The sequence below is a fragment of the Cervus elaphus genome, unplaced genomic scaffold (assembly GCF_910594005.1).
Source record: "Cervus elaphus unplaced genomic scaffold, mCerEla1.1, whole genome shotgun sequence".
Taxonomy (NCBI): Eukaryota; Metazoa; Chordata; class Mammalia; order Artiodactyla; family Cervidae; genus Cervus; species Cervus elaphus.
Genome location: NW_025316779.1, coordinates 8,014,287 through 8,039,509, shown reverse-complemented (window position 1 = coordinate 8,039,509; position 25,223 = coordinate 8,014,287).

The following is a 25,223-nucleotide window of genomic DNA, read 5'->3' as shown; positions in this document are numbered from 1 at the left end:
TCCTGAGTTTGCGGCCTCAAGTGGAATGAACACCGCGATGCCCTGACTCGAAATAAGGCCGGATATCCCTGCAGTGACTTGAATGCAGGCTCGTCTTGCACCTCCCAAGAAGAAAGGATGTCTGAATCCCCTGTGGAGACCACAAAGAATGACCCAGTTCCCCACTTCATCGCGACCGGAGGCCTCACATCCTTTGAAAACTCCAGAGGTACGCGGAGATCAGTGCCTCCAAAGGAGACGATGCCTGACTCCTCGTGAAACTTGATAGGAGTCCCAGGATTCTTGTGGCACGTGGAAAGGGACCCTTGGTCTCCCGCCACAGCTGGAGAGGCGTTCCAATTGCCCTGCCAAGCCTCGAGGAGAATCCCGAGTTGTCCCTCGCAACTAGGCAGGAGTCCTGACGTGGCTGGAGAAACACATGGGTGGAAGGGCCATCCCCGTCGTAACTCGAGAATATACCCCAGGTTCCCGCCGCAACTCGAGAAAAACCATGAGACTTCCCCCTCGATGCGAGATGAGGCCCGATTCCCCTGTATGCGTGCAGAGCAATTCCGTCTTGCACATCACACATGAAAGGAGCCTTGATTTCCTTGATGGCACTCCAGAGAAACCCCAAGAACACTGTTTCAAGGCTAGAGGGATCCTGAGGTCACTGTAGCAACACGAAAGAGCTCCGTGGGCCAAAAATCAACTCGAGATGAGACGTTAGTCCCTGGCTTCGACTCCAGAGGAATACCACCTTACCACAAGCACCTCAAGAGGAGGCTTCTCTCAGCTCTAGGTATGTGAGAGGGATCCTGAGTTTGCGGCCTCAAGTGGAATGGACACCGCGATGCCCTGACTCGAAATAAGGCCGGATATCCCTGCAGTGACTTGAATGCAGGCTCGTCTTGCATCTCCCAAGAAGAAAGGATGTCTGAATCCCCTGTGGAGACCACAGAGAAAGACCTAGTTCCCCACCTCATCGCGACCGGAGGCCTCACATCCTTTGAAAACTCCAGAGGTACGCGGAGATCAGTGCCTCCAAAGGAGACGATGCCTGACTCCTCGTGAAACTTGATAGGAGTCCCAGGATTCTTGTGGCACGTGGAAAGGGACCCTTGGTCTCCCGCCTCAGCTGGAGAGGCGTTCCAATAGCCCTGCCAAGCCTCGAGGAGGATCCCGAGTTGTCCCTCGCAACTAGGCAGGAGTCCTGACGTGGCTGAACAAACACGTGGGTGGAAGGGCCATCCCCGTCGTAACTCGAGAATATACCCCAGGTTCCCGCCGCAACTCGAGAAAAACCATGAGACTTGTACTCGATGCGAGATGAGGCCCGATTCCCCTGTACTGCGTGCAGAGCAATTCCGTCTTGCACATCACACATGAAAGGAGCCTTGATTTCCTTGATGGCACTCCAGAGAAACCCCAAGAACACTGTTTCAAGGCTAGAGGGATCCTGAGGTCACTGTAGCAACACGAAAGAACTCTGTGGACCAAAAATCAACTCGAAAAGAGAGGTTAGTCCCTGGCTTCGTCTCCAGAGGAATACCACCTTACCACAAGCACCTCAAGAGGAGGCTTCTCTCAGCTCTAGGTATGTGAGAGGGACCCTGAGTTTGCGGCCTCAAGTGGAATGGACACCGCGATGCCCTGACTCGAAATAGGGCCGGATATCCCTGCAGTGACTTCAATGCAGGCTCGTCTTGCATCTCCCAGGACGAAAGGATGTCTGAATCCCCTGTGGAAAGCACAGAGAAAGACTTAGTTCCCCACCTCATCGCGACCGATAGCCTCACATCCTTTGAAAACTCCAGAGGTACGCCGAGATCAGTGCCTCCAAAGGAGACGACGCCTGACTCCTCGTGAAACTTGATAGGAGTCCCAGGATTCCTGTGGCACTTGGAAAGGGACACTTGGTCTCCCGCCTCAGCTGGAGAGGCGTCCCAATTGCCCTGCCAAGCCTCGAGGAGAATCCCGAGTTGTCCCTCGCAACTAGGCAGGAGTCCTGACGTGGCTGGAGAAACACATGGGTGGAAGGGCCATCCCCGTCGTAACTCGAGAATATACCCCAGGTTCCCGCCGCAACTCGAGAAAAACCATGAGACTTCCCCCTCGATGCGAGATGAGGCCCGATTCCCCTGTACTGCGTGCAGAGCAATTCCGTCTTGCACATCACACATGAAAGGAGCCTTGATTTCCTTGATGGCACTCCAGAGAAACCCCAAGAACACTGTTTCAAGGCTAGAGGGATCCTGAGGTCACTGTAGCAACACGAAAGAGCTCCGTGGGCCAAAAATCAACTCGAGATGAGAGGTTAGTCCCTGGCTTCGACTCCAGAGGAATACCACCTTACCACAAGCACCTCAAGAGGAGGCTTCTCTCAGCTCTAGGTATGTGAGAGGGATCCTGAGTTTGCGGCCTCAAGTGGAATGGACACCGCGATGCCCTGACTCGAAATAAGGCCGGATATCCCTGCAGTGACTTGAATGCAGGCTCGTCTTGCATCTCCCAAGAAGAAAGGATGTCTGAATCCCCTGTGGAGACCACAGAGAAAGACCTAGTTCCCCACCTCATCGCGACCGGAGGCCTCACATCCTTTGAAAACTCCAGAGGTACGCGGAGATCAGTGCCTCCAAAGGAGACGATGCCTGACTCCTCGTGAAACTTGATAGGAGTCCCAGGATTCTTGTGGCACGTGGAAAGGGACCCTTGGTCTCCCGCCTCAGCTGGAGAGGCGTTCCAATAGCCCTGCCAAGCCTCGAGGAGGATCCCGAGTTGTCCCTCGCAACTAGGCAGGAGTCCTGACGTGGCTGAACAAACACGTGGGTGGAAGGGCCATCCCCGTCGTAACTCGAGAATATACCCCAGGTTCCCGCCGCAACTCGAGAAAAACCATGAGACTTGTACTCGATGCGAGATGAGGCCCGATTCCCCTGTACTGCGTGCAGAGCAATTCCGTCTTGCACATCACACATGAAAGGAGCCTTGATTTCCTTGATGGCACTCCAGAGAAACCCCAAGAACACTGTTTCAAGGCTAGAGGGATCCTGAGGTCACTGTAGCAACACGAAAGAACTCTGTGGACCAAAAATCAACTCGAAAAGAGAGGTTAGTCCCTGGCTTCGTCTCCAGAGGAATACCACCTTACCACAAGCACCTCAAGAGGAGGCTTCTCTCAGCTCTAGGTATGTGAGAGGGACCCTGAGTTTGCGGCCTCAAGTGGAATGGACACCGCGATGCCCTGACTCGAAATAGGGCCGGATATCCCTGCAGTGACTTCAATGCAGGCTCGTCTTGCATCTCCCAGGACGAAAGGATGTCTGAATCCCCTGTGGAAAGCACAGAGAAAGACTTAGTTCCCCACCTCATCGCGACCGATAGCCTCACATCCTTTGAAAACTCCAGAGGTACGCCGAGATCAGTGCCTCCAAAGGAGACGACGCCTGACTCCTCGTGAAACTTGATAGGAGTCCCAGGATTCCTGTGGCACTTGGAAAGGGACACTTGGTCTCCCGCCTCAGCTGGAGAGGCGTCCCAATTGCCCTGCCAAGCCTCGAGGAGAATCCAGAGTTGTCCCTCGCAAGTAGGCAGGAGTCCTGACGTCGCTGAAGAAACACGTGGGTGGAAGGGCCATCCCCGTCGTAACTCGAGAATATACCCCAGGTTCCCGCCGCAACTCGAGAAAAACCATGAGACTTCCCCCTCGCCGCGAGATGAGGCCCGATTCCCCTGCACTGCGTGCACAGCAATTCCGTGTTGCACATCACACATGAAAGGAGCCTTGATTTCCTTCATGGCACTCCAGAGAAACCCCAAGAACACTGTTTCAAGGCTAGAGGGATCCTGAGGTCACTGTAGCAACACGAAAGAGCTCCGTGGGCCAAAAATCAACTCGAGATGAGAGGTTAGTCCCTGGCTTCGACTCCAGAGGAATACCACCTTACCACAAGCACCTCAAGAGGAGGCTTCTCTCAGCTCTAGGTATGTGAGAGGGACCCTGAGTTTGCGGCCTCAAGTGGAATGGACACCGCGATGCCCTGACTCGAAATAAGGCCGGATATCCCTGCAGTGACTGGAATGCAGGCTCATCTTGCATCTCCCAAGACAAAAGGGTGTCTGAATCCCCTGTGGAGACCAGAGAGAAAGACCTAGTTCCCCACCTCATCGCGACAGGAGGCCTCAAATCCTTTGAAAACTCCAGAGGTATGCGGAGATCAGTGCCTCCAAAGGAGACGATGCCTGACTCCTCGTGAAACTTGATAGGAGACCCAGGATTCCTGTGGCACGTGGAAAGGGACCCTTGGTCTCCCGTCTCAGCTGGAGAGGCGTCCCAATTGCCCTGCAAAGCCTCGAGGAGAATCCAGAGTTGTCCCTCGCAAATAGGCAGGAGTCCTGACATGGCTGAACACACACGTGTGTGGAAGGGCCATCCCCGTCGTAACTCGAGAATATACCCCAGGTTCCCGCCGCAACTCGAGAAAAACCATGAGACTTCCCCCTCGCCGCGAGATGAGGCCCGATTCCCCTGCACTGCGTGCAGAGCAATTCCGTGTTGCACATCACACATGAAAGGAGCCTTGATTTCCTTCATGGCACTCCAGAGAAACCCCAAGAACACTGTTTCAAGGCTAGAGGGATCCTGAGGTCACTGTAGCAACACGAAAGAGCTCCGTGGACCAAGAATCAACACGAGATGAGAGGTTAGTCCCTGGCTTCGACTCCTGAGGAATACCACCTTACCACAAGCACCTCAAGAGGAGGCTTCTCTCAGCTCTAGGTATGTGAGAGGGATCCTGAGTTTGCGGCCTCAAGTGGAATGGACACCGCGATGCCCTGACTCGAAATAAGGCCGGATATCCCTGCAGTGACTTGAATGCAGGCTCGTCTTGCATCTCCCAAGAAGAAAGGATGTCTGAATCCCCTGTGGAGACCACAGAGAAACACCTAGTTCCCCACCTCATCGCGACCGGAGGCCTCACATCCTTTGAAAACTCCAGAGGTACGCGGAGATCAGTGCCTCCAAAGGAGACGATGCCTGACTCCTCGTGAAACTTGATAGGAGTCCCAGGATTCTTGCGGCACGTGGAAAGGGACCCTTGGTGTCCCGCCTCAGCTGGAGAGGCGTTCCAATTGCCCTGCCAAGCCTCGAGGAGAATCCCGAGTTGTCCCTCGCAACTAGGCAGGAGTCCTGACATGGCTGAACAAACACGTGGGTGGAAGGGCCATCCCCGTCGTAACTCGAGAATATACCCCAGGTTCCCGCCGCAACTCGAGAAAAACCATGAGACTTCCCCCTCGATGCGAGATGAGGCCCGATTCCCCTGTACTGCGTGCAGAGCAATTCCGTCTTGCACATCACACATGAAAGGAGCCTTGATTTCCTTGATGGCACTCCAGAGAAACCCCAAGAACACTGTTTCAAGGCTAGAGGGATCCTGAGGTCACTGTAGCAACACGAAAGAACTCTGTGGACCAAAAATCAACTCGAAAAGAGAGGTTAGTCCCTGGATTCGTCTCCAGAGGAATACCACCTTACCACAAGCACCTCAAGAGGAGGCTTCTCTCAGCTTTAGGTATGTGAGAGGGACCCTGAGTTTGCGGCCTCAAGTGGAATGGACACCGCGATGCCCTGACTCGAAATAAGGCCGGATATCCCTGCAGTGACTTCAATGCAGGCTCGTCTTGCATCTCCCAGGACGAAAGGATGTCTGAATCCCCTGTGGAAAGCACAGAGAAAGACTTAGTTCCCCACCTCATCGCGACCGATAGCCTCACATCCTTTGAAAACTCCAGAGGTACGCGGAGATCAGTGCCTCCAAAGGAGACGATGCCTGACTCCTCGTGAAACTTGATAGGAGTCCCAGGATTCCTGTGGCACTTGGAAAGGGACACTTCGTCTCCCGCCTCAGCTGGAGAGGCGTCCCAATTGCCCTGCCAAGCCTCGAGGAGAATCCAGAGTTGTCCCTCGCAACTAGGCAGGAGTCCTGACTTCGCTGAAGAAACACGTGGGTGGAAGGGCCATCCCCGTCGTAACTCGAGAATATACCCCAGGTTCCCGCCGCAACTCGAGAAAAACCATGAGACTTCCCCCTCGCCGCGAGATGAGGCCCGATTCCCCTGCACTGTGTGCAGAGCAATTCCGTGTTGAACATCAAACATGAAAGGAGCCTTGATTTCCTTCATGGCACTCCAGAGAAACCCCAAGAACACTGTTTCAAGGCTAGAGGGATCCTGAGGTCACTGTAGCAACACGAAAGAGCTCCGTGGGCCAAAAATCAACTCGAGATGAGAGGTTAGTCCCTGGCTTCGACTCCAGAGGAATACCACCTTACCACAAGCACCTCAAGAGGAGGCTTCTCTCAGCTCTAGGTATGTGAGAGGGACCCTGAGTTTGCGGCCTCAAGTGGAATGGACACCGCGATGCCCTGACTCGAAATAAGGCCGGATATCCCTGCAGTGACTGGAATGCAGGCTCGTCTTGCATCTCCCAAGACGAAAGGGTGTCTGAATCCCCTGTGGAGACCACAGAGAAAGACCTAGTTCCCCACCTCATCGCGACAGGAGGCCTCAAATCCTTTGAAAACTCCAGAGGTATGCGGAGATCAGTGCCTCCAAAGGAGACGATGCCTGACTCCTCGTGAAACTTGATAGGAGACCCAGGATTCCTGTGGCACGTGGAAAGGGACCCTTGGTCTCCCGCCTCAGCTGGAGAGGCGTTCCAATTGCCCTGCCAAGCCTCGAGGAGAATCCCGAGTTGTCCCTCGCAACTAGGCAGGAGTCCTGACGTGGCTGAAGAAACACGTGGGTGGAGGGCCATCCCCATCGTAACTCGAGAATATACCCCAGGTTCCCGCCGCAACTCGAGAAAAACCATGAGACTTCCACCTCGATGCGAGATGAGGCCCGATTCCCCTGTACTGCGTGCAGAGCAATTCCGTCTTGCACATCACACATGAAAGGAGCCTTGATTTCCTTGATGGCACTCCAGAGAAACCCCAAGAACACTGTTTCAAGGCTAGAGGGATCCTGAGGTCACTGTAGCAACACGAAAGAACTCTGTGGACCAAAAATCAACTCGAAAAGAGAGGTTAGTCCCTGGATTCGTCTCCAGAGGAATACCACCTTACCACAAGCACCTCAAGAGGAGGCTTCTCTCAGCTCTAGGTATGTGAGAGGGACCCTGAGTTTGCGGCCTCAAGTGGAATGAACACCGCGATGCCCTGACGCGAAATAAGGCTGGATATCCCTACAGTGACTTGAATGCAGGCTCGTCTTGCATCTCCCAAGATGAAAGGATGTCTGAATCCCCTGTGGAGACCACAGAGAAAGACCTAGTTCCCCACCTCATCGCGACCGGAGGCCTCACATCCTTTGAAAACTCCAGAGGTACGGGGAGATCAGTGCCTCCAAAGAGACGATGCCTGACTCCTCGTGAAACTTGATAGGAGTCCCAGGATTCCTGTGGCACGTGGAAAGGGACACTTGGTCTCCCGTCTCAGCTGGAGAGGCGTCCCAATTGCCCTGCCAAGCCTCGAGGAGAATCCAGAGTTGTGTCTCGCAACTAGGCAAGAGTCCTGACGTGGCTGAACAAACACGTGTGTGGAAGGGCCATCCCCGTCGTAACTCGAGAATATACCCCAGGTTCCCGCCGCAACTCGAGAAAAACCATGAGACTTCCCCCTCGCCGCGAGATGAGGCCCGATTCCCCTGCACTGCGTGCACAGCAATTCCGTGTTGCACATCACACATGAAAGGAGCCTTGATTTCCTTCATGGCACTCCAGAGAAACCCCAAGAACACTGTTTCAAGGCTAGAGGGATCCTGAGGTCACTGTAGCAACACGAAAGAGCTCCGTGGGCCAAAAATCAACTCGAGATGAGAGGTTAGTCCCTGGCTTCGACTCCAGAGGAATACCACCTTACCACAAGCACCTCAAGAGGAGGCTTCTCTCAGCTCTAGGTATGTGAGAGGGACCCTGAGTTTGCGGCCTCAAGTGGAATGGACACCGCGATGCCCTGACGCGAAATAAGGCTGGATATCCCTGCAGTGACGTCAATGCAGGCTCGTCTTGCATCTCCCAAGATGAAAGGATGTCTGAATCCCCTGTGGAGACCACAGAGAAAGACCTAGTTCCCCACCTCATCGCGACCGGAGGCCTCACATCCTTTGAAAACTCCAGAGGTACGCGGAGATCAGTGCCTCCAAAGGAGACGATGCCTGACTCCTCGTGAAACTTGATAGGAGTCCCAGGATTCCTGTGGCACGTGGAAAGGGACCCTTGGTCTCCCGCCTCAGCTGGAGAGGCGTCCCAATTGCCTTGCCAAGCCTCGAGGAGAATCCCGAGTAGTGTCTCGCAACTAGGCAAGAGTCCTGACGTGGCTGAAAAAACACGTGTGTGGAAGGGCCATCCCCGTCGTAACTCGAGAATATACCCCAGGTTCCCGCCGCAACTCGAGAAAAATCATGAGACTTCCCCCTCGCCGTGAGATGAGGCCCGATTCCCCTGCACTGCGTGCAGAGCAATTCTGTGTTGCACATCACACATGAAAGGAGCCTTGATTTCCTTCACGGCACTCCAGAGAAACCCCAAGAACACTGTTTCAAGGCTAGAGGGATCCTGAGGTCACTGTAGCAACACGAAAGAGCTCCGTGGACCAAAAATCAACTCAAGATGAGAGGTTAGTCCCTGGCTTCGACTCCAGAGGAATACCACCTTACCACAAGCACCTCAAGAGGAGGCTTCTCTCAGCTCTAGGTATGTGAGAGGGACCCTGAGTTTGCGGCCTCAAGTGGAATGGACACCGCGATGGCCTGACTCGAAATAAGGCCGGATATCCCTGCAGTGACTTGAATGCAGGCTCATCTTGCATCTCCCAAGACAAAAGGGTGTCTGAATCCCCTGTGGAGACCAGAGAGAAAGACCTAGTTCCCCACCTCATCGCGACAGGAGGCCTCAAATCCTTTGAAAACTCTAGAGGTATGCGGAGATCAGTGCCTCCAAAGGAGACGATGCCTGACTCCTCGTGAAACTTGATAGGAGACCCAGGATTCCTGTGGCACGTGGAAAGGGACCCTTGGTCTCCCGTCTCAGCTGGAGAGGCGTCCCAATTGCCCTGCAAAGCCTCGAGGAGAATCCAGAGTTGTCCCTCGCAAATAGGCAGGAGTCCTGACATGGCTGAACACACACGTGTGTGGAAGGGCCATCCCCGTCGTAACTCGAGAATATACCCCAGGTTCCCGCCGCAACTCGAGAAAAACCATGAGACTTCCCCCTCGCCGCGAGATGAGGCCCGATTCCCCTGCACTGCGTGCAGAGCAATTCCGTGTTGCACATCACACATGAAAGGAGCCTTGATTTCCTTCATGGCACTCCAGAGAAACCCCAAGAACACTGTTTCAAGGCTAGAGGGATCCTGAGGTCACTGTAGCAACACGAAAGAGCTCCGTGGACCAAGAATCAACACGAGATGAGAGGTTAGTCCCTGGCTTCGACTCCTGAGGAATACCACCTTACCACAAGCACCTCAAGAGGAGGCTTCTCTCAGCTCTAGGTATGTGAGAGGGATCCTGAGTTTGCGGCCTCAAGTGGAATGGACACCGCGATGCCCTGACTCGAAATAAGGCCGGATATCCCTGCAGTGACTTGAATGCAGGCTCGTCTTGCATCTCCCAAGAAGAAAGGATGTCTGAATCCCCTGTGGAGACCACAGAGAAAGACCTAGTTCCCCACCTCATCGCGACCGGAGGCCTCACATCCTTTGAAAACTCCAGAGGTACGCGGAGATCAGTGCCTCCAAAGGAGACGATGCCTGACTCCTCGTGAAACTTGATAGGAGTCCCAGGATTCTTGCGGCACGTGGAAAGGGACCCTTGGTCTCCCGCCTCAGCTGGAGAGGCGTTCCAATTGCCCTGCCAAGCCTCGAGGAGAATCCCGAGTTGTCCCTCGCAACTAGGCAGGAGTCCTGACATGGCTGAACAAACACGTGGGTGGAAGGGCCATCCCCGTCGTAACTCGAGAATATACCCCAGGTTCCCGCCGCAACTCGAGAAAAACCATGAGACTTCCACCTCGATGCGAGATGAGGCCCGATTCCCCTGTACTGCGTGCAGAGCAATTCCGTCTTGCACATCACACATGAAAGGAGCCTTGATTTCCTTGATGGCACTCCAGAGAAACCCCAAGAACACTGTTTCAAGGCTAGAGGGATCCTGAGGTCACTGTAGCAACACGAAAGAACTCTGTGGACCAAAAATCAACTCGAAAAGAGAGGTTAGTCCCTGGATTCTTCTCCAGAGGAATACCACCTTACCACAAGCACCTCAAGAGGAGGCTTCTCTCAGCTTTAGGTATGTGAGAGGGACCCTGAGTTTGCGGCCTCAAGTGGAATGGACACCGCGATGCCCTGACTCGAAATAAGGCCGGATATCCCTGCAGTGACTTCAATGCAGGCTCGTCTTGCATCTCCCAGGACGAAAGGATGTCTGAATCCCCTGTGGAAAGCACAGAGAAAGACTTAGTTCCCCACCTCATCGCGACCGATAGCCTCACATCCTTTGAAAACTCCAGAGGTACGCGGAGATCAGTGCCTCCAAAGGAGACGATGCCTGACTCCTCGTGAAACTTGATAGGAGTCCCAGGATTCCTGTGGCACTTGGAAAGGGACACTTCGTCTCCCGCCTCAGCTGGAGAGGCGTCCCAATTGCCCTGCCAAGACTCGAGGAGAATCCAGAGTTGTCCCTCGCAACTAGGCAGGAGTCCTGACTTCGCTGAAGAAACACGTGGGTGGAAGGGCCATCCCCGTCGTAACTCGAGAATATACCCCAGGTTCCCGCCGCAACTCGAGAAAAACCATGAGACTTCCCCCTCGCCGCGAGATGAGGCCCGATTCCCCTGCACTGTGTGCAGAGCAATTCCGTGTTGAACATCAAACATGAAAGGAGCCTTGATTTCCTTCATGGCACTCCAGAGAAACCCCAAGAACACTGTTTCAAGGCTAGAGGGATCCTGAGGTCACTGTAGCAACACGAAAGAGCTCCGTGGGCCAAAAATCAACTCGAGATGAGAGGTTAGTCCCTGGCTTCGACTCCAGAGGAATACCACCTTACCACAAGCACCTCAAGAGGAGGCTTCTCTCAGCTCTAGGTATGTGAGAGGGACCCTGAGTTTGCGGCCTCAAGTGGAATGGACACCGCGATGCCCTGACTCGAAATAAGGCCGGATATCCCTGCAGTGACTGGAATGCAGGCTCGTCTTGCATCTCCCAAGACGAAAGGGTGTCTGAATCCCCTGTGGAGACCACAGAGAAAGACCTAGTTCCCCACCTCATCGCGACAGGAGGCCTCAAATCCTTTGAAAACTCCAGAGGTATGCGGAGATCAGTGCCTCCAAAGGAGACGATGCCTGACTCCTCGTGAAACTTGATAGGAGACCCAGGATTCCTGTGGCACGTGGAAAGGGACCCTTGGTCTCCCGCCTCAGCTGGAGAGGCGTTCCAATTGCCCTGCCAAGCCTCGAGGAGAATCCCGAGTTGTCCCTCGCAACTAGGCAGGAGTCCTGACGTGGCTGAAGAAACACGTGGGTGGAAGGGCCATCCCCATCGTAACTCGAGAATATACCCCAGGTTCCCGCCGCAACTCGAGAAAAACCATGAGACTTCCACCTCGATGCGAGATGAGGCCCGATTCCCCTGTACTGCGTGCAGAGCAATTCCGTCTTGCACATCACACATGAAAGGAGCCTTGATTTCCTTGATGGCACTCCAGAGAAACCCCAAGAACACTGTTTCAAGGCTAGAGGGATCCTGAGGTCACTGTAGCAACACGAAAGAACTCTGTGGACCAAAAATCAACTCGAAAAGAGAGGTTAGTCCCTGGCTTCGTCTCCAGAGGAATACCACCTTACCACAAGCACCTCAAGAGGAGGCTTCTCTCAGCTCTAGGTATGTGAGAGGGACCCTGAGTTTGCGGCCTCAAGTGGAATGGACACCGCGATGCCCTGACGCGAAATAAGGCTGGATATCCCTACAGTGACTTGAATGCAGGCTCGTCTTGCATCTCCCAAGATGAAAGGATGTCTGAATCCCCTGTGGAGACCACAGAGAAAGACCTAGTTCCCCACCTCATCGCGACCGGAGGCCTCACATCCTTTGAAAACTCCAGAGGTACGGGGAGATCAGTGCCTCCAAAGTGACGATGCCTGACTCCTCGTGAAACTTGATAGGAGTCCCAGGATTCCTGTGGCACGTGGAAAGGGACACTTGGTCTCCCGTCTCAGCTGGAGAGGCGTCCCAATTGCCCTGCCAAGCCTCGAGGAGAATCCAGAGTTGTGTCTCGCAACTAGGCAAGAGTCCTGACGTGGCTGAAGAAACACGTGTGTGGAAGGGCCATCCCCGTCGTAACTCGAGAATATACCCCAGGTTCCCACCGCAACTCGAGAAAAACCATGAGACTTCCCCCTCGCCGCGAGATGAGGCCCGATTCCCCTGCACTGCGTGCAGAGCAATTCTGTGTTGCACATCACACATGAAAGGAGCCTTGATTTCCTTCATGGCACTCCAGAGAAACCCCAAGAACACTGTTTCAAGGATAGAGGGATCCTGAGGTCACTGTAGCAACACGAAAGAGCTCCGTGGACCAAAAATCAACTCGAGATGAGAGGTTAGTCCCTGGCTTCGACTCCAGAGGAATACCACCTTACCACAAGCACCTCAAGAGGAGGCTTCTCTCAGCTCTAGGTATGTGAGAGGGACCCTGAGTTTGCGGCCTCAAGTGGAATGGACACCGCGATGCCCTGACTCGAAATAAGGCCGGATATCCCTGCAGTGACTTCAATGCAGGCTCGTCTTGCATCTCCCAAGACGAAAGGATGTCTGAATCCCCTGTGGAAAGCACAGAGAAAGACCTAGTTCCCCACCTCATCGCGACCGGAGGCCTCACATCCTTTGAAAACTCCAGAGGTATGCGGAGATCAGTGCCTCCAAAGGAGACGATGCCTGACTCCTCCTGAGACTTGATAGGAGACCCAGGATTCCTGTGGCACGTGGAAAGGGACCCTTGGTCTCCCGTCTCAGTTGGAGAGGCGTCCCAATTGCCCTGCAAAGCCTCGAGGAGAATCCCGAGTTGTGTCTCGCAACTAGGCAGGAGTCCTGACATGGCTGAACACACACGTGTGTGGAAGGGCCATCCCCGTCGGAACTCGAGAATATACCCCAGGTTCCCGCCGCAACGCGAGAAAAACCATGAGACTTCCCCCTCGCCGCGAGATGAGGCCCGATTCCCCTGCACTGCGTGCACAGCAATTCCGTGTTGCACATCACACATGAAAGGAGCCTTGATTTCCTTGATGGCACTCCAGAGAAACCCCAAGAACACTGTTTCAAGGCTAGAGGGATCCTGAGGTCACTGTAGCAACACGAAAGAGCTCCGTGGACCAAGAATCAACACGAGATGAGAGGTTAGTCCCTGGCTTCGCCTCCTGAGGAATACCACCTTACCACAAGCACCTCAAGAGGAGGCTTCTCTCAGCTCTAGGTATGTGAGAGGGATCCTGAGTTTGCGGCCTCAAGTGGAATGGACACCGCGATGCCCTGACTCGAAATAAGGCCGGATATCCCTGCAGTGACTTGAATGCAGGCTCGTCTTGCATCTCCCAAGAAGAAAGGATGTCTGAATCCCCTGTGGAGACCACAGAGAAAGACCTAGTTTCCCACCTCATCGCGACCGGAGGCCTCACATCCTTTGAAAACTCCAGAGGTACGCGGAGATCAGTGCCTCCAAAGGAGACGATGCCTGACTCCTCGTGAAACTTGATAGGAGTCCCAGGATTCCTGTGGCACGTGGAAAGGGACCCTTGGTCTCCCGCCTCAGCTGGAGAGGCGTCCCAATTGCCTTGCCAAGCCTCGAGGAGAATCCAGAGTTGTCCCTCGCAACTAGGCAGGAGTCCTGACGTCGCTGAAGAAACACGTGGGTGGAAGGGCCATCCCCGTCGTAACTCGAGAATATACCCCAGGTTCCCGCCGCAACTCGAGAAAAACCATGAGACTTCCCCCTCGCCGCGAGATGAGGCCCGATTCCCCTGCACTGCGTGCAGAGCAATTCCGTGTTGCACATCACCCATGAAAGGAGCCTTGATTTCCTTGATGGCACTCCAGAGAAACCCCAAGAACACTGTTTCAAGGCTAGAGGGATCCTGAGGTCACTGTAGCAAGACGAAAGAGCTCCGTGGGCCAAAAATCAACTCGAGATGAGAGGTTAGTCCCTGGCTTCGACTCCAGAGGAATACCACCTTACCACAAGCACCTCAAGAGGAGGCTTCTCTCAGCTCTAGGTATGTGAGAGGGACCCTGAGTTTGCGGCCTCAAGTGGAATGGACACCGCGATGCCCTGACTCGAAATAAGGCTGGATATCCCTGCAGTGAGTTGAATGCAGGCTCGTCTTGCATCTCCCAAGATGAAAGGATGTCTGAATCCCCTGTGGAGACCACAGAGAAAGACCTAGTTCCCCACCTCATTGCGACCGGAGGCCTCACATCCTTTGAAAACTGCAGAGGTACGCGGAGATCAGTGCCTCCAAAGGAGACGATGCCTGACTCCTCGTGAAACTTGATAGGAGTCCCAGGATTCCTGTGGCACGTGGAAAGGGACCCTTGGTCTCCCGCCTCAGCTGGAGAGGCGTCCCAATTGCCTTGCCAAGCCTCGAGGAGAATCCCGAGTTGTGTCTCGCAACTAGGCAAGAGTCCTGACGTGGCTGAACAAACACGTGTGTGGAAGGGCCATCCCCGTCGTAACTGGAGAATATACCCAAGGTTCCCACCGCAACACGAGAAAAACCATGAGACTTCCCCCTCGCCGCGAGATGAGGCCCGATTCCCCTGCACTGCGTGCAGAGCAATTCTGTGTTGCACATCACACATGAAAGGAGCCTTGATTTCCTTCATGGCACTCAAGAGAAACCCCAAGATCACTGTTTCAAGGCTAGAGGGATCCTGAGGTCACTGTAGCAACACGAAAGAACTCTGTGGACCAAAAATCAACTCGAGATGAGAGGTTAGTCCCTGGCTTCGACTCCAGAGGAATACCACCTTACCACAAGCACCTCAAGAGGAGGCTTCTCTCAGCTCTAGGTATGTGAGAGGGACCCTGAGTTTGGGGCCTCAAGTGGAATGGACACTGCGATGCCCTGACTCGAAATAAGGCCGGATATCCCTGCAGTGACTGGAATGCAGGCTCGTCTTGCATCTCCCAAGACGAAAGGGTGTCTGAATCCCCTGTGGAGACCACAGAGAAAGGCCTAGTTCCCCACCTCATCGCGACAGGAGGCCTCAAATCCTTTGAAAACTCCAGAGGTATGCGGAGATCAGTGCCTCCAAAGGAGACGATGCCTGACTCCTCGTGAAACTTGATAGGAGTCCCAGGATTCCTGTGGCACGTGGAAAGGGACCCTTGGTCTCCCGTCTCAGCTGGAGAGGCGTCCCAATTGCCCTGCAAAGCCTCGAGGAGAATCCCGAGTTGTCCCTCGCAACTAGGCAGGAGTACTGACATGGCTGAACACACACGTGTGTGGAAGGGCCATCCCCGTCGTAACTCGAGAATATACCCCAGGTTCCCGCCGCAACTCGAGAGAAACCATGAGACTTCCCACTCGATGCGAGATGAGGCCCAATTCCCCTGTACTGCGTGCGGAGCAATTCCGTCTTGCACATCACACATGAAAGGAGCCTTGATTTCCTTGATGGCACTCCAGAGAAACCCCAAGAACACTGTTTCAAGGATAGAGGGATCCTGAGGTCACTGTAGCAACACGAAAGAACTCTGTGGACCAAAAATCAACTTGAAAAGAGAGGTTAGTCCCTGGATTCGTCTCCAGAGGAATACCACCTTACCACAAGCACCTCAAGAGGAGGCTTCTCTCAGCTCTAGGTATGTGAGAGGGACCCTGAGTTTGCGGCCTCAAGTGGAATGGACACCGCGATGCCCTGACTCGAAATAAGGCAGGATATCCCTGCAGTGACTTCAATGCAGGCTCGTCTTTCATCTCCCAGGAAGAAAGGATGTCTGAATCCCCTGTGGAAAGCACAGAGAAAGACTTAGTTCCCCACCTCATCGCGACCGGAGGCCTCACATCCTTTGAAAACTCCAGAGGTACACGGAGATCAGTGCCTCCAAAGGAGACGATGCCTGACTCCTCGTGAAACTTGATAGGAGTCCCAGGATTCCTTTGGCACTTGGAAAGGGACACTTGGTCTCCCGCCTCAGCTGGAGAGGCGTCCCAATTGCCCTGCCAAACCTCGAGGAGAATCCAGAGTTGTCCCTCGCAACTAGGCAGGAGTCCTGACGTCGCTGAAGAAACACGTGTGTGGAAGGGCCATCCCCGTCGTAACTCGAGAATATACCCCAGGTTCCCGCCGCAACTCGAGAAAAACCATGAGACTTCCCCGTCGCCGCGAGATGAGGCCCGATTCCCCTGCACTGCGTGCAGAGCAATTCCGTGTTGCACATCACACATGAAAGGAGCCTTGATTTCCTTGATGGCACTCCAGAGAAACCCCAAGAACACTGTTTCAAGGCTAGAGGGATCCTGAGGTCACTGTAGCAACACGAAAGAGCTCGGTGGACCAAGAATCAACACGAGATGAGAGGTTAGTCCCTGGCTTCGACTCCTGAGGAATACCACCTTACCACAAGCACCTCAAGAGGAGGCTTCTCTCAGCTCTAGGTATGTGAGAGGGATCCTGAGTTTGCGGCCTCAAGTGGAATGGACACCGCGATGCCCTGACTCGAAATAAGGCCGGTTATCCCTGCAGTGACTTGAATGCAGGATCGTCTTGCATCTCCCAAGAAGAAAGGATGTCTGAATCCCCTCTGGAGACCACAGAGAAAGACCTAGTTCCCCACCTCATCGCGACCGGAGGCCTCACATCCTTTGAAAACTCCAGAGGTACGCGGAGATCAGTGCCTTCAAAGGAGACGATGCCTGACTCCTCGTGAAACTTGATAGGAGTCCCAGGATTCTTGTGGCACGTGGAAAGGGACCCTTGGTCTCCCGCCTCAGCTGGAGAGGCGTTCCAATTGCCCTGCCAAGCCTCGAGGAGAATCCCGAGTTGTCCCTCGCAACTAGGCAGGAGTCCTGACGTGGCTGAAGAAACACGTGTGTGGAAGGGCCATCCCCGTCGTAACTCGAGAATATACCCCAGGTTCCCGCCGCAACTCGAGAAAAACCATGAGACTTCCCCCTCGATGCGAGATGAGGCCCGATTCCCCTGTACTGCGTGCAGAGCATTTCCGTCTTGCACATCACACATGAAAGGAGCCTTGATTTCCTTGATGGCACACCAGAGAAACCCCAAGAACACTGTTTCAAGGATAGAGGGATCCTGAGGTCACTGTAGCAACACGAAAGAACTCTGTGGACCAAAAATCAACTTGAAAAGAGAGGTTAGTCCCTGGATTCGTCTCCAGAGGAATGCCACCTTACCACAAGCACCTCAAGAGGAGGCTTCTCTCAGCTCTAGGTATGTGAGAGGGACCCTGAGTTTGCGGCCTCAAGTGGAATGGACACCGCGATGCCCTGACTCGAAATAAGGCCGGATATCCCTGCAATGACTTCATGCAGGCTCGTCTTGCATCTCCCAGGACGAAAGGATGTCTGAATCCCCTGTGGAAAGCACAGAGAAAGACTTAGTTCCCAACCTCATCGCGACCGGAGGCCTCACATCCTTTGAAAACTCCAGAGGTACGCGGAGATCAGTGCCTCCAAAGGAGACGATGCCTGACTCCTCGTGAAACTTGATAGGAGTCCCAGGATTCCTGTGGCACGTGGAAAGGGACACTTTGTCTCCCGTCTCAGCTGGAGAGGCGTCCCAATTGCCCTGCCAAGCCTCGAGGAGAATCCAGAGTTGTCCCTCGCAACTAGGCAGGAGTCCTGACGTGGTTGAACAAACACGTGGGTGGAAGGGCCATCCCCGTCGTAACTCGAGAATATACCCCAGGTTCCCGCCGCAACTCGAGAAAAACCATGAGACTTCCCCCTCGCCGTGAGATGAGGCCCAATTCCCCTGCACTGCGTGCAGGGCAATTCTGTGTTGCACATCACACATGAAAGGAGCCTTGATTTCCTTGATGGCACTCCAGAGAAACCCCAAGAACACTGTTTCAAGGCTAGAGGGATCCTGAGGTCACTGTAGCAACACGAAAGAGCTCTGTTGACCAAAAATCAACTCGAGATGAGAGGTTAGTCCCTGGCTTCGACTCCAGAGGAATACCACCTTACCACAAGCACCTCAAGAGGAGGCTTCTCTCAGCTCTAGGTATGTGAGAGGGACCCTGAGTTTGCGGCCTCAAGTGGAATGGACACCGCGATGCCCTGACTCGAAATAAGGCCGTATATCCCTGCAGTGACTGGAATGCAGGCTCGTCTTGCATCTCCCAAGACGAAAGGGTGTCTGAATCCCCTGTGGAGACCACAGAGAAAGACCTAGTTCCCCACCTTATCGCGACAGGAGGCCTCAAATCCTTTGAAAACTCCAGAGGTTTGCGGAGATCAGTGCCTCCAAAGGAAACGATGCCTGACTCCTCGTGAAACTTGATAGGAGACCCAGGATTCTTGTGGCACGTGGAAAGGGAACCTTGGTCTCCCGTCTCAGCTAGAGAGGGGTCCCAATTGCCCTGCAAAGCCTCGAGGAGAATCCCGAGTTGTCCCTCGCAACTAGGCAGGAGTCCTGACGTGGCTGAAGAAACACGTGTGTGGAAGGGCCATCCCCGTCATAACTCGAGAATATACCCCAGGTTCCCGCCGCAACTCGAGAAAAACCATGAGACTTCCCCCTCGATGCGAGATGAGGCCCAATTCCCCTGTACTGCGTGCAGAGCATTTCCGTCTTGCACATCACACATGAAAGGAGCCTTGATTTCCTTGATGGCACTCCAGAGAAACCCCAAGAACACTGTTTCAAGGATAGAGGGATCCTGAGGTCACTGTAGCAACACGAAAGAACTCTGTGGACCAAAAATCAACTTGAAAAGAGAGGTTAGTCCCTGGATTCGTCTCCAGAGGAATGCCACCTTACCACAAGCACCTCAAGAGGAGGCTTCTCTCAGCTCTAGGTATGTGAGAGGGACCCTGAGTTTGCGGCCTCAAGTGGAATGGACACCGCGATGCCCTGACTCGAAATAAGGCCGGATATCCCTGCAGTGACTTCATGCAGGCTCGTCTTGCATCTCCCAGGACGAAAGGATGTCTGAATCCCCTGTGGAGACCACAGAGAAAGACCTAGTTCCCCACCTCATTGCGACCGGAGGCCTCACATCCTTTGAAAACTGCAGAGGTACGCGGAGATCAGTGCCTCCAAAGGAGACGATGCCTGACTCCTCGTGAAACTTGATAGGAGTCCCAGGATTCCTGTGGCACGTGGAAAGGGACCCTTGGTCTCCCGCCTCAGCTGGAGAGGCGTCCCAATTGCCTTGCCAAGCCTCGAGGAGAATCCCGAGTTGTGTCTCGCAACTAGGCAAGAGTCCTGACGTGGCTGAACAAACACGTGTGTGGAAGGGCCATCCCCGTCGTAACTGGAGAATATACCCAAGGTTCCCACCGCAACACGAGAAAAACCATGAGACTTCCCCCTCGCCGCGAGATGAGGCCCGATTCCCCTGCACTGCGTGCAGAGCAATTCTGTGTTGCACATCACACATGAAAGGAGCCTTGATTTCCTTCATGGCACTCAAGAGAAACCCCAAGATCACTGTTTCAAGGCTAGAGGGATCCTGAGGTCACTGTAGCAACACGAAAGAACTCTGTGGACCAAAAATCAACTCGAGATGAGAGGTTAGTCCCTGGCTTCGACTCCAGAGGAATACCACCTTACCACAAGCACCTCAAGAGGAGGCTTCTCTCAGCTCTAGGTATGTGAGAGGGACCCTGAGTTTGGGGCCTCAAGTGGAATGGACACTGCGATGCCCTGACTCGAAATAAGGCCGGATATCCCTGCAGTGACTGGAATGCAGGCTCGTCTTGCATCTCCCAAGACGAAAGGGTGTCTGAATCCCCTGTGGAGACCACAGAGAAAGGCCTAGTTCCCCACCTCATCGCGACAGGAGGCCTCAAATCCTTTGAAAACTCCAGAGGTATGCGGAGATCAGTGCCTCCAAAGGAGACGATGCCTGACTCCTCGTGAAACTTGATAGGAGTCCCAGGATTCCTGTGGCACGTGGAAAGGGACCCTTGGTCTCCCGTCTCAGCTGGAGAGGCGTCCCAATTGCCCTGCAAAGCCTCGAGGAGAATCCCGAGTTGTCCCTCGCAACTAGGCAGGAGTACTGACATGGCTGAACACACACGTGTGTGGAAGGGCCATCCCCGTCGTAACTCGAGAATATACCCCAGGTTCCCGCCGCAACTCGAGAGAAACCATGAGACTTCCCACTCGATGCGAGATGAGGCCCAATTCCCCTGTACTGCGTGCGGAGCAATTCCGTCTTGCACATCACACATGAAAGGAGCCTTGATTTCCTTGATGGCACTCCAGAGAAACCCCAAGAACACTGTTTCAAGGATAGAGGGATCCTGAGGTCACTGTAGCAACACGAAAGAACTCTGTGGACCAAAAATCAACTTGAAAAGAGAGGTTAGTCCCTGGATTCGTCTCCAGAGGAATACCACCTTACCACAAGCACCTCAAGAGGAGGCTTCTCTCAGCTCTAGGTATGTGAGAGGGACCCTGAGTTTGCGGCCTCAAGTGGAATGGACACCGCGATGCCCTGACTCGAAATAAGGCAGGATATCCCTGCAGTGACTTCAATGCAGGCTCGTCTTTCATCTCCCAGGAAGAAAGGATGTCTGAATCCCCTGTGGAAAGCACAGAGAAAGACTTAGTTCCCCACCTCATCGCGACCGGAGGCCTCACATCCTTTGAAAACTCCAGAGGTACACGGAGATCAGTGCCTCCAAAGGAGACGATGCCTGACTCCTCGTGAAACTTGATAGGAGTCCCAGGATTCCTTTGGCACTTGGAAAGGGACACTTGGTCTCCCGCCTCAGCTGGAGAGGCGTCCCAATTGCCCTGCCAAACCTCGAGGAGAATCCAGAGTTGTCCCTCGCAACTAGGCAGGAGTCCTGACGTCGCTGAAGAAACACGTGTGTGGAAGGGCCATCCCCGTCGTAACTCGAGAATATACCCCAGGTTCCCGCCGCAACTCGAGAAAAACCATGAGACTTCCCCGTCGCCGCGAGATGAGGCCCGATTCCCCTGCACTGCGTGCAGAGCAATTCCGTGTTGCACATCACACATGAAAGGAGCCTTGATTTCCTTGATGGCACTCCAGAGAAACCCCAAGAACACTGTTTCAAGGCTAGAGGGATCCTGAGGTCACTGTAGCAACACGAAAGAGCTCGGTGGACCAAGAATCAACACGAGATGAGAGGTTAGTCCCTGGCTTCGACTCCTGAGGAATACCACCTTACCACAAGCACCTCAAGAGGAGGCTTCTCTCAGCTCTAGGTATGTGAGAGGGATCCTGAGTTTGCGGCCTCAAGTGGAATGGACACCGCGATGCCCTGACTCGAAATAAGGCCGGTTATCCCTGCAGTGACTTGAATGCAGGATCGTCTTGCATCTCCCAAGAAGAAAGGATGTCTGAATCCCCTCTGGAGACCACAGAGAAAGACCTAGTTCCCCACCTCATCGCGACCGGAGGCCTCACATCCTTTGAAAACTCCAGAGGTACGCGGAGATCAGTGCCTTCAAAGGAGACGATGCCTGACTCCTCGTGAAACTTGATAGGAGTCCCAGGATTCTTGTGGCACGTGGAAAGGGACCCTTGGTCTCCCGCCTCAGCTGGAGAGGCGTTCCAATTGCCCTGCCAAGCCTCGAGGAGAATCCCGAGTTGTCCCTCGCAACTAGGCAGGAGTCCTGACGTGGCTGAAGAAACACGTGTGTGGAAGGGCCATCCCCGTCGTAACTCGAGAATATACCCCAGGTTCCCGCCGCAACTCGAGAAAAACCATGAGACTTCCCCCTCGATGCGAGATGAGGCCCGATTCCCCTGTACTGCGTGCAGAGCATTTCCGTCTTGCACATCACACATGAAAGGAGCCTTGATTTCCTTGATGGCACACCAGAGAAACCCCAAGAACACTGTTTCAAGGATAGAGGGATCCTGAGGTCACTGTAGCAACACGAAAGAACTCTGTGGACCAAAAATCAACTTGAAAAGAGAGGTTAGTCCCTGGATTCGTCTCCAGAGGAATGCCACCTTACCACAAGCACCTCAAGAGGAGGCTTCTCTCAGCTCTAGGTATGTGAGAGGGACCCTGAGTTTGCGGCCTCAAGTGGAATGGACACCGCGATGCCCTGACTCGAAATAAGGCCGGATATCCCTGCAATGACTTCATGCAGGCTCGTCTTGCATCTCCCAGGACGAAAGGATGTCTGAATCCCCTGTGGAAAGCACAGAGAAAGACTTAGTTCCCAACCTCATCGCGACCGGAGGCCTCACATCCTTTGAAAACTCCAGAGGTACGCGGAGATCAGTGCCTCCAAAGGAGACGATGCCTGACTCCTCGTGAAACTTGATAGGAGTCCCAGGATTCCTGTGGCACGTGGAAAGGGACACTTTGTCTCCCGTCTCAGCTGGAGAGGCGTCCCAATTGCCCTGCCAAGCCTCGAGGAGAATCCAGAGTTGTCCCTCGCAACTAGGCAGGAGTCCTGACGTGGTTGAACAAACACGTGGGTGGAAGGGCCATCCCCGTCGTAACTCGAGAATATACCCCAGGTTCCCGCCGCAACTCGAGAAAAACCATGAGACTTCCCCCTCGCCGTGAGATGAGGCCCAATTCCCCTGCACTGCGTGCAGAGCAATTCTGTGTTGCACATCACACATGAAAGGAGCCTTGATTTCCTTGATGGCACTCCAGAGAAACCCCAAGAACACTGTTTCAAGGCTAGAGGGATCCTGAGGTCACTGTAGCAACACGAAAGAGCTCTGTTGACCAAAAATCAACTCGAGATGAGAGGTTAGTCCCTGGCTTCGACTCCAGAGGAATACCACCTTACCACAAGCACCTCAAGAGGAGGCTTCTCTCAGCTCTAGGTATGTGAGAGGGACCCTGAGTTTGCGGCCTCAAGTGGAATGGACACCGCGATGCCCTGACTCGAAATAAGGCCGTATATCCCTGCAGTGACTGGAATGCAGGCTCGTCTTGCATCTCCCAAGACGAAAGGGTGTCTGAATCCCCTGTGGAGACCACAGAGAAAGACCTAGTTCCCCACCTTATCGCGACAGGAGGCCTCAAATCCTTTGAAAACTCCAGAGGTTTGCGGAGATCAGTGCCTCCAAAGGAAACGATGCCTGACTCCTCGTGAAACTTGATAGGAGACCCAGGATTCTTGTGGCACGTGGAAAGGGAACCTTGGTCTCCCGTCTCAGCTAGAGAGGGGTCCCAATTGCCCTGCAAAGCCTCGAGGAGAATCCCGAGTTGTCCCTCGCAACTAGGCAGGAGTCCTGACGTGGCTGAAGAAACACGTGTGTGGAAGGGCCATCCCCGTCATAACTCGAGAATATACCCCAGGTTCCCGCCGCAACTCGAGAAAAACCATGAGACTTCCCCCTCGATGCGAGATGAGGCCCAATTCCCCTGTACTGCGTGCAGAGCATTTCCGTCTTGCACATCACACATGAAAGGAGCCTTGATTTCCTTGATGGCACTCCAGAGAAACCCCAAGAACACTGTTTCAAGGATAGAGGGATCCTGAGGTCACTGTAGCAACACGAAAGAACTCTGTGGACCAAAAATCAACTTGAAAAGAGAGGTTAGTCCCTGGATTCGTCTCCAGAGGAATGCCACCTTACCACAAGCACCTCAAGAGGAGGCTTCTCTCAGCTCTAGGTATGTGAGAGGGACCCTGAGTTTGCGGCCTCAAGTGGAATGGACACCGCGATGCCCTGACTCGAAATAAGGCCGGATATCCCTGCAGTGACTTCATGCAGGCTCGTCTTGCATCTCCCAGGACGAAAGGATGTCTGAATCCCCTGTGGAAAGCACAGAGAAAGACTTAGTTCCCAACCTCATCGCGACCGGAGGCCTCACATCCTTTGAAAACTCCAGAGGTACGCGGAGATCAGTGCCTCCAAAGGAGACGATGCCTGACTCCTCGTGAAACTTGATAGGAGTCCCAGGATTCCTGTGGCACGTGGAAAGGGACACTTTGTCTCCCGTCTCAGCTGGAGAGGCGTCCCAATTGCCCTGCCAAGCCTCGAGGAGAATCCAGAGTTGTCCCTCGCAACTAGGCAGGAGTCCTGACGTGGTTGAACAAACACGTGGGTGGAAGGGCCATCCCCGTCGTAACTCGAGAATATACCCCAGGTTCCCGCTGCAACTCGAGAAAAACCATGAGACTTCCCCCTCGCCGCGAGATGAGGCACGATTCCCCTGCACTGCGTGCAGAGCAATTCCATGTTGCACATCACACATGAAAGGAGCCTTGATTTCCTTGATGGCACTCCAGAGAAACCCCAAGAACACTGTTTCAAGGCTAGAGGGATCCTGAGGTCACTGTAGCAACACGAAAGAGCTCCGTGGGCCAAAAATCAACTCGAGATGAGAGGTTAGTCCCTGGCTTCGACTCCAGAGGAATACCACCTTACCACAAGCACCTCAAGAGGAGGCTTCTCTCAGCTCTAGGTATGTGAGAGGGACCCTGAGTTTGCGGCCTCAAGTGGAATGGACACCGCGATGCCCTGACTCGAAATAAGGCTGGATATCCCTGCAGTGAGTTGAATGCAGGCTCGTCTTGCATCTCCCAAGATGAAAGGATGTCTGAATCCCCTGTGGAGACCACAGAGAAAGACCTAGTTCCCCACCTCATTGCGACCGGAGGCCTCACATCCTTTGAAAACTGCAGAGGTACGCGGAGATCAGTGCCTCCAAAGGAGACGATGCCTGACTCCTCGTGAAACTTGATAGGAGTCCCAGGATTCCTGTGGCACGTGGAAAGGGACCCTTGGTCTCCCGCCTCAGCTGGAGAGGCGTCCCAATTGCCTTGCCAAGCCTCGAGGAGAATCCCGAGTTGTGTCTCGCAACTAGGCAAGAGTCCTGACGTGGCTGAACAAACACGTGTGTGGAAGGGCCATCCCCGTCGTAACTGGAGAATATACCCAAGGTTCCCACCGCAACACGAGAAAAACCATGAGACTTCCCCCTCGCCGCGAGATGAGGCCCGATTCCCCTGCACTGCGTGCAGAGCAATTCTGTG